Source organism: Accipiter gentilis, chromosome 9, assembly GCF_929443795.1.
Source record: "Accipiter gentilis chromosome 9, bAccGen1.1, whole genome shotgun sequence".
Lineage (NCBI taxonomy): Eukaryota > Metazoa > Chordata > Aves > Accipitriformes > Accipitridae > Astur > Astur gentilis.
The window spans coordinates 18609916-18618220 of NC_064888.1; the positions used below are offsets into that span (position 1 = coordinate 18609916).

The window sequence follows — 8305 nt, forward strand, 5'->3', positions numbered from 1 at the left end:
CTTCCAGCCACCTCCCACCAGAAGACTCACACCACCCCCACCCTTCCCAACAGAAGACAGCATATCTTGGGTCAAGACAAGCAATAACCCTCAAAAAGCTTTCTTAGATAGTGCTGTCCTGATCATAAGTATGACCTCTTGGAGAAAACCATCAAACAACTGTTCTGCAGCAGTCACTGCACAACTCTGCAGCAAGAATCACTGAGTCACCAATGCAGACCATTGCTAGCCCAAGGAACTGCAGGACAGGCATTTTTGAAATTCCTAGTTCTCTCCTACTTACTTGGATTATGACATGATAAAATGCCTCAAGAAAGTAAAAGTTACTTACAAATTACATCTGCATAGTATGAAAAATACATATTATTATCCAATGCTACCAATTATCCAGAACACATGGTACAACAGTAATTTACCAGGTTATTAGAAAAGAAAGATTAGCAGCAAGGCCCAGTGTAATGCCAGTCAGCACCTGCTCCTTATATCAAAAGATAAGCAACTGTTTGGGGTTTTTTGGTGGTGTAAGTCTAATACTTTCACATCAGAAGACCCAACAGGTTAGTACATTTCATTTTGATGTTTTTAAGTAAGGCAGCTTGGCATTCCACAGAAGAATATGTATTGATGAATCAAGAAGGAAAACCACATGCTGAGAGAATAAATAGCCGTAGGAAAAGAAAACTGGTGTATCTTATTGTGCATGGGAACATAGATTAGGAATAAATAGAGATCTGATACAGTAAAAATAGGTTGTGGCGCAAGTTGTTAATTATTTAAAGACATGAATTTATTATTCATACCCATAGCATAAGTCCATTCTGAATAAAAGTTCAGTTACTTACATAATTGCCTTTTTTTTTCCCAAGATTAATACTTTAATCATGGTTCAACTTTATTTTTAGCAATCCAGGAAAGTAATTACTGCCCCACCCTGAACAAAAAAGGCAATTAATCACTTCCTTTGTGAGACAAAGCAGAGACATAATCTGAGATGGACAACAGCACACAAACTCCTCTGCATTAACATTCCAGGCTTCTGAAATGACAGCCTCTGCCTGCCAGTGTTTTTCATTTGCACTCTCCCATTCCTCACTCATACAACCATGCCTATTTCTCACAGCCTATCTGCTAAAGCTTAGAGCGCCAAGAAAGGCATGCCTTCAGGCCTGCAACAGCAAGCCATCTAAATTATTCTGGACATTTCTTCTTAGTGTTCTCCTCATACCATTCAGTGCACACACCTCCTGTGCAGGTGTGCTCATTCTAAATGGGCTCTTTTTCCATTGAAACTAAGCAGCTCTCAGTTTTTCTGTCACTTGCAGTTTAACTGTTATCGGTTCATATGAATACAGTCATGCATATGCATAGCTGACATCACAGAGTCATATGTTTTACTGGTGCCACTTGGAAAAAAAACCCCCACATCTGGAAAGCCCTAAGGTGGCAACCAGAAGAGGCCCATACTGCCAGGATCCTTTAGACTGACAGACTTAATGCCTTTTAATTTTTTTTCCCCAGTTTTAAGCATTTTTAAGTAGCCTTTTTTCAGTTTAGCTTAAACAATTAGGAGGAAGTTTAACTTAAACCAGATTATAAGATACGCTTAAAACAACAGGTCCACATGGAAGCCAACACATTTAAATCATCTGATACAGATACATATGCAGATAATCCCTTAGCTCAGAGGAACACCAATGAGTATTAGCCTGCAATTTTAGAGCTGAGAAGGCAAACAGAAAGCAAATTTGAGAAAGCCAACAAGGAAACCAATTTGTTTGCAGGCCCTACTAAGGCCAAGGGAGACACAGAGCACCTTACAGCTACATAGCTAACAAAAGCTGATTGCCCATTGCTTTACAGCCAAAGCACACTAAAAATCCAGTCCTTCTTGTTATGACCTGTGGAAATGCTGCGCACTCTTCTAGTACATGTTCAATGCTAAAGCACCCTATTCCCAAATAGACAGTAAGATGGATGTGGAAAAGGTTCTGTTAAAAAGCAAGGAGAAACTGAAATGAACGCCAACCCACACAGATGAGCCTGTACTTATTCCTTTTCTGGATTTATCTTTGGTTGTTCATAAATTCTTTTCCTTCATTTTTCTTTCTGTTGCAGTTTCCATTGCCTCAGGATTATAATATTTTTTTTATCCTCAGTGGCTCAAGGAATAAGCAATTTGTTAACAAAGCTAACTACTACCTGATAGATCTACAAACCATCAGGTGTCCTAACACCCTGAAATAAATAAATTAATTGGCTTCATTCCTTAGAGGAGATACCTCCTGGGGCAATCGAGTCATCAGATGCTGATTTGTAAGCAAAACACAACCATTCATGCAAAACTCACTGAGAAACTCAGAGGAGATATGCCTAGTGTTCCTAAATTACTTACATGGAGCAATAGGTTTGAGTGATTGGTACAATAATTCTCACCTGAAGTAAATATGAGAATGACTACTCATTTCTACTGTATTGTTGACATTTCTGCTCATGTGCAGACTGTAGTGACGTGCGGAAAACAGACTCCACAATCAGTGAGATTGTAAAGTAGGTATGTTCATTCAGCGCTGGGCAGCACGGAGGGTAGTCCCACCAAAGTCGTGCACGCCTGATTTGGGAGTTCACTTTAAATTTATACCGTCAAGTGTTACATATACATAGAGTTTCGCAATACGCCTATACATAGGCATTACCTATCCCCGCTTCATATTAAAATTAGCTCTAGGAAGTCATTTACATAGCCTTCTCTCAACTGCGCTTGCGCAGTGCCTCCATATGGTGGTCGTCTGGTGGTCGTGAAGATGAAGGCTGTATGTCTTCTTCACGGTGAACTCTTAACCTTCTGTCCCTGCGCAGACTCAGTTGTCCCTTGGCATTTGTCCAAATCACAAGGTCGGTCTTAGCTGGTTCTTGGAGCCACTGCTGCTTCTTATCAGGGACTATCTCCTGTCCCAGCCAGCCTCAACAATGCAAGCGTTAAACATCACTTCTCATCCCTTTGGGCCATGTCTACCTCTTATTGAAACTTCTTTAACTTCATTATAAGCTAGATAATTATTAAACAATTCCTATCTACATTTATATATCTACTATATCTACTAAGGTTTCTTTGGTTTCCTGTCTCAGTAGCAGTTACTGTGTCAGATGGATGCAGGGCACTTTTAGTTTTAGAGGTTACAAATTTTTCAATTATCTCAGGTTTTTCATAAGAAGTTGAATGAGGATTACATGCCTCAGAAAACTCAGTGCATTTTACACCAAAGAAATTACATCGCAGAGCAGCAGGCCTCCAAGACTTTACTTGCCTAGCTGAAAACAATTTAGTTGCCTCCATGAAACTGATTGCTTCTCTCATTGTAAAGCTTGACCTGATGAGGGACACAGGTGCACAAGATGCTGAACAATGTTTTTATGGTCTTGACTCTCACTGAAGCCACTCCATAGTTAAGCCTAAATTCTGTAAATAATATCGGGTGGTGGGACAAAGCAAAGCTGAGCCATGGAGGAGGAACAACACCCAGAGGGCTGTGCCCAAGCTGTTGCAAGTTATGTACTGTGTTCAGAAGTGCTAACAGGGGGCTGGGGGAGGGGGAATGGACAATGGTTTGCCCCCAGGCAAATCCTTCCCTGAGAAAAAAATGTGCTTCCCTGGCTTTGCAAACTTTTACATTATTTATAGGGCACCCTTACTATTCTCAGACTATTCTGATGATGGTCTTTACTGTAAGCTGCTCTGGATGGGCAGCTCCAAACCTGAAAGCACCTCTACAGTAACCACACTCATTGTTGGCCATTTGATTTTTGATGGACTAAGTTTTCTTCTTCAGCAAATAAACAATGTAAAAATCTTAATAATATTTGCTGTCATTCCAACCTGCACTTCAATCAATTTATCCCTGAAGGTAAGTCTTTCTTAAGGTCACCTCTCTTTCTAGGGTGCAGGCTTTACAAACACAGCAAGCAATGGGAAGCCATTCGCAATAGTCAAGCTGCAGGTGTTTCAGGCTGCTGTAACCGGAGCTCCTGCCCGATGGCCTCGGACTTCAAGGAAGCTGCAGCGGAGGACAGGCTGGCTGAGGTCAGACACGGGTGCGTGCCTTAGCTCCCCAGAGGCTGTCCCCTCTGGGTAGCTAAGGCAGGTTGACCTGGGGTACGGCCACATGGTGGGACATGGGTCTTTAAACAAGCAGAAAACAGAAGATTTCTGGAAGAAGACTTGTTAGGGGTAGGTCAGTGGTGGTGAGCAACAAGATGAGGCTGAGCTGGTCAGCAGGGCCCTGCACCATGCTGCGGCAGTTGCTTTTTGGTTCTGGATGCCCCGTTCAGCTGCAGTGGGGGGATGTGATGCTAGTGACCCCTGAGCGAGCTTGGGACCAGCCATCACCCACCCTTAAAGAGTGTGGGGTGGCCTCAATTTTATCCATAGGCACATAGGAATAAAGTACCTGCTGTAGCCCCAGCAGCCAAGACACTTTGCTGAACGATTAATTCCCTGGCTGCTGCCTTTCAGGAGCACAGGCAGTGGAGGGCAGGCTTTCCCGGCTGGCTGAGCACAGCCACCTCAGGTTGTAGGAGGGAAACTAAACTACAGATGCTGAGATAGAGCCCAGACTTTAAAAAAGGAGAGAGGGAAAGAGGGGGGATTTGGGTTTCTTTCCACCACCTTTGTAAAAGCAAAATGACATCCCGTATTACACTGAGCACTCATCATTAGCTCCCGCGCCACTCAGCAGCACATCCCATGGGGAAACAGACAACATAGATGGAGTTGACCTAAACCCAAAGCTGATCTGTGATCAGCTAGAATTTCACAGGAGCAACCTGACACATCTGGTTATCTGGGAGAAGAAGATTATCTTGATAATACAAACCTGTTACAAAACTTACAAGAAGTGATTTATCTACAGATCTATTTTGACAGCTCTCATGCTAACAAATACAGAAGTAGTGAATGAGTTACCTTTTCCACCTTCGTGATTTCCTTGGAAAACTGTGTAGTCCACAACCTCATGTGGCATGGGCATGTGCGAAGTGAGCAGGCTTTGCCAATATATGTAAATTCTCTGGTCCTTCAAGGGTTTGCATTTTCATCTGAATATAAGATACCAGGACACACACAAAAAAGACCTGTGGGGTAAACTACTCTCTCTCTATGGCAGATTTTTCCTTTTTCACAGAAATTTGACTATGTGTATGTACAATCATGTTCTAGCTAAGTGGTCAGTGCAGGTCTTGGGGCAGCAGAGCTGATGATAGTGATTCTTATAATTAGGTCTGGTTCACAACCCCCAGGAAAATGTCATATTTTAGTAATACACTATTTCATTGAGTCCTTTTTATCTACTCAGAGTGGAGGTTCTAGTCCAGAAATTTGTTTCAGCCTGAATGTTTTTTCAAAAGTTTTGATTAAAATGGTCTGTGCTTTAAAAGGGGAAAATGCTGTTTACCCAGTTGAAATAGTTCTTATAATGGTTTAATTGAAAAGACTGTGCTTTTCATCTTGAAACAGGTATTTCGGACATCACATGGAAAGACCGCCCTTTTGCTGTCTAGTAAAACTCACCTCATTCAATCTATAAACTTCTGAAGGATCTCCCATGGTACAATCTAGTAATTGATTTCTCCAAAGGGTGTATCGATGGAGCATGCTTAATCTCTCACTTAATGTAATCAGTCTAAGCCATCTCCCAGGAGCAACTGTGCATACTTCATCCCACAGCTGAAGAATTGGGATGAGATTTCTTATATGATTTTAACTCTGTATTGTAAACCTGACTGTGATTCGGAGCACAATGGAAAATCCGTACAGGTAACCATTCAGGAGCATAAGAATCTCAAATGCTTCCTATGTTGAGGAGCAAAGAATAGGAAAGGGTATAGAAACAAAAGGCAAGACAGATGGAAGCATGAGTAAGTACTAACAAAAGGGGATAATGAACTGTGACAGGAGCAAGGGTAAAGGTGTCTGTTGACAAGAATGAAGAAATAGGGGCTTTACTGCACATTACCTGCAGCAATTAATTTCACTTCTCTTTAAGACTCTTTGCCCTTCTGCAAAAAGGGAATAATGATATTGACCTCTGTTGTAGAGCCCAGCACAAACTGAATGTTGAAAAAAAAATTGTTCTGCTTTCCAACTGTTACATAACTACAACTTTTTTTTTCAACGTCATATTGAAAAACTTGCACACCCAGGTATGTAATAGAAAGACCGATAAGATATTGCTTAAAAATCTACAGAGACAAAAATCCTCTACATTCAAAGGTGACAAGATAGGTACAATAAATGTGGCCTATCACATTCTAAAGAGGCAATATTATTTGTATACAACCAAACCACCAGGAGAAATCATGCACCATTCTAAATAAAACTAAACAACTTCTTAGTTGTCCCCTTTAATTTCTGTTTGGAAGGAAGATGTGTCTAAGCATACCTATTTCATACCCTGAGAACACATTTACCACATTCTTAGAATTCAGGCATTTAAAAAATTTCTCCTACACTATGATTTGGAGAGATGTTTGACACTGCTGCATATTTGTTTTAAAATGTATTCCCAGTGTTTGTAACACAAATGCTGAGCAATTTCTAGAATAATGAAGTGAAGATAAATTTTAGATCAATCAAGAGTTCAAGCATAGCAGAGGATGGACATACAGACATGCTGCTTTATTAGAGCCACAAAGAGCTCCGTCTCTCTGAGCTGGGAGTAGAGAGAAACCCTGGTATTCCTGCGGTGGTAAGCTAACATGGTGTGGGATAATTAGAAAAATAGACACATAGCGAACAAGAGACACAATGGGGCTGTTCGACCTGTGAGCCAGAGGCCTCTGCAAGCAGCAGGCCTCAAGGATGCAGCAAAGGCTAACTGTTGCTACAAAGTTTGATGAAATAAGCACAAGAAGCTGAACAAGTTGGGCCTACGTGACGGAAAGCGGGACACCAGGCCGACACAGACAGGAGGAATCATTCGCGTGATCAGAAGACCTTATCCAATCGAACTATTGCTTTAGGTGTGTGAACAGCACACGTTAACCAATCAGTAGATGGCTTGCGCATGGCTGTGGTATATAACCAAGTGTTACACAGCAATTAAACGGAGAAATCGCTTGATCCACAGTACCTGTGTTGGTCCGTTTCTCCCCAGGGCGAGTCCCTGGCAATGCGTCGTTTCTCCTAGATTGTCGTGACGGGAAAGCGCGACAAGTGGTGACCCCCGACGTGATCGCAGGTGCTGAGTGCGCATGGTGCACGGAGTGTGCATGGTGTTTTGCCTGGCCAGGCAGATAGAAGATTGCCCGCGGGGCGACCCTGCCGGTGACAATGGCATCCATCGGAACAATTATTCAGGTATTAAAGGTAGGCAGGGAGGTGGACTGTGGAGTGCATAGGGCTCCAGTCACCAACCTCATCCAATGGATGATGCAATGGGGCTTCATAGTAAATCCGGGAGAGTTATTTGATGCGTCGCGGCTGCAGGCTGCGCGCGAGGAGTTAATGGAAGAGTGTCTCAGTGGGGAAAAAAGGAGCTGCAGATAAGCTCGCGGCTCTGGGTTCAGTGTTAACAGTGTTGAGGGAAGGAAGGGAGGCGAAGGCGGTTTGGATGGCGGCTACAGCGGCGTTAGGAGCGGAAGAGGTCAATTCGGTAGATTTACAAGCTGATAAGGAAAATGAAAGTGAACAGGAGGTGTCGGGGGAGGTGTCGAAGGAGCAGGGGGAGAGGCTGGGAAAGGCAGAGGATATTTCGGATGCCTTGGCGTTTCCAATTTCTCGCGGGCAAGCGGGGGATCTTCCTTTTATATATCCACCCCTTCCCCCGCCAGGGTTGTTTTCCTATGAGGCGGAGGACCCGCCTGATCATGTGCCGCCGCCGGCGGCGGCGGCGGCCCCCCCGCCAGCGCGTGGTACAGTCACGGGTCCTAGTGCACCACCGTTGTCTTTGACGGAGGTAGATCCGAATGGAAAGGAAAGTCGCCTTAGAGGGAAGTTACAAGCGGACGCAGTTCCATTGCCAGACTCGGACGAGGAGGTCGTGTCGAAACCGGGACAGAATCAGGTCACAGAGGTGGCGGAGGTTTTGGCGAAATTTAGAAATTTAGCAGCAAATATTGAACAGACAGTGCAGCATGCTCATGCTCAAGGTGTTGTAGATCGTGCAACACAGCCTCCAGTGTTTACGGATTGGAAATTAATAGCAAAGAATTGTATCTTAGAGGGTGTTGATTTCAACCTTCAGATGAAGGGGGAGCGTTAGTGTGTCCGTTGTTAATTACTCCTGATGGACCGAGATGGCAACCATTAGAC

The 8305-nt window shown here is 43.4% G+C and overlaps 1 long non-coding RNA gene across 1 annotated transcript; it reads right to left on the reverse strand.

Annotated features, from left to right (window-relative positions):
• Positions 1-846: 846 nt before the first annotated feature.
• Positions 847-7789, reverse strand: LOC126043160 (uncharacterized). The gene is made up of 3 exons (XR_007507348.1): positions 7409-7789; positions 7125-7312; positions 847-5091 (listed from the first exon to the last, which is right to left on the reverse strand). It is a non-coding gene; the product is annotated as an uncharacterized LOC126043160 (long non-coding RNA).
• Between the last annotated feature and the right edge of the window lie 516 nt (positions 7790-8305).